This window comes from Poecilia latipinna, unplaced genomic scaffold (assembly GCF_001443285.1).
Source record: "Poecilia latipinna isolate Pla-1442-1.1 unplaced genomic scaffold, P_latipinna-1.0 Scaffold7839, whole genome shotgun sequence".
NCBI lineage: Eukaryota > Metazoa > Chordata > Actinopteri > Cyprinodontiformes > Poeciliidae > Poecilia > Poecilia latipinna.
The window spans coordinates 1-1,373 of NW_015120455.1; the positions used below are offsets into that span (position 1 = coordinate 1).

At 36.4% G+C, this 1,373-nt stretch overlaps 1 long non-coding RNA gene across 1 annotated transcript; it reads left to right on the forward strand.

The window, feature by feature from the left end:
• Positions 1 to 22: 22 nt before the first annotated feature.
• Positions 23 to 1,098, forward strand: LOC106944289 (uncharacterized). Its single transcript, XR_001424197.1, has 2 exons — positions 23 to 94; positions 137 to 1,098. It is a non-coding gene; the product is annotated as an uncharacterized LOC106944289 (long non-coding RNA).
• The last annotated feature ends 275 nt before the right edge of the window (positions 1,099 to 1,373 follow it).

Consider the following 1,373-nt stretch of genomic DNA (forward strand, 5'->3'; position numbering starts at 1 on the left):
CGATTGTCAGCTGTCGTTCATACTGCTTTTGTCTGGTTTGTCTAAAGGCTTTCAAGTTGTTCATAGGAGTAAAGTTAAGAGTTAAAGTTAAAGAGTTAAAAATTAAAAGTTAAAGAGTTAAAGTTTAAAAGTTAAGAGTTAATAGTCAAAGTAAAAGGTTGATTGGCTGGTGCAGTGGGAACTGGTCGTCCCCGATCTCCCCCGGATGCGGGGAAGGGAAAGACTAGGTTTTGTCAGTTTTATCCTTGAGGAGTGCTGCCCTCGGAAAAGAACGCGTTAGCCAATCTGTGACTTTGCTTGAGAAACGCGAATGCGGTGAAAGCGGTCCACCATAGGGAAAAAGATGAGACAAGAGAATAAAGAGATAAGAGAATAAGATAAAGGTTGATCGCGATCTGTTCCTCTGTAGAGTAATAAGTGAAGTAATAAGTGAAATAAGTGATAAGAGAGGACATCATAGGAGCTGAAAAGCGTGGATCCATTTCTGTGTATCTGAAAGCTGTGTGTCTGTCAGCTGTGTGTGTAAGCTTCTGCCGCTGAGCAGACGTTATGTGTTTAAATGTACTCTTTTATGTTTATTGCAATGTCTTTAAAACCATGGTCAAAATTGGGAACTTATAATCTGTGGGAGGTTTTTGATTTTGTTTGCTGGGTTTGATTTTCTGCTGTGTTTGATTTCCTCGCCGCCGTGCGAGCAAAACTAAAAAAAAGAAAAGAAAAGAGAGAGGTGATTTTTGAGCCTTAATTTTAGCCTAAACAGATGGAGGGTGAATTTGAAAAGGAAAAATACTATCCAAAGTGGGGCATCGGGCCATGGATTGCGCTCGGTGAGTAAATAGAAGCATTAATAACTTATTTGGCAAAGCATGACAAATATCAAAATAAGGGAGAAAGAGAAAAACAAAAAAAAAAGGGGCTAGAATACCTGGTGCAGAAGAAAGGAGGCAACCTGTTAAACAGACAGCCTTTGGGGAATATTGGCTGGAAGCAATAAATGACGCTAAGGGAAAACTTATTGAAACTAAACTAATCCTGCACAATTCACTATATTCACATGTGGTAAAATTAACTGTATGAAGGATGAACGAAATGACATAACAGCTAAAATTGTAAACAAAATAAAGTGACATCTAATGTGTTGAAATTCTAGAAATTTTTGCTTAGCTGTTGATGGGTTAAAATTTAAACTTAATGAAACTTTAAAAATGAGGTTTATACCAGACTTGAACTTTATCATGGATTAATCAATATTTGTCTCTCTCATTATCATATCAAAAACAGGATTTCTTTTTATGTGAAACTTGGTCGCCTTAAAATGTTTAAAGAGGGAACAGAATTGGTAAATAAATATGAATATGTGTTTGATTTAAAAG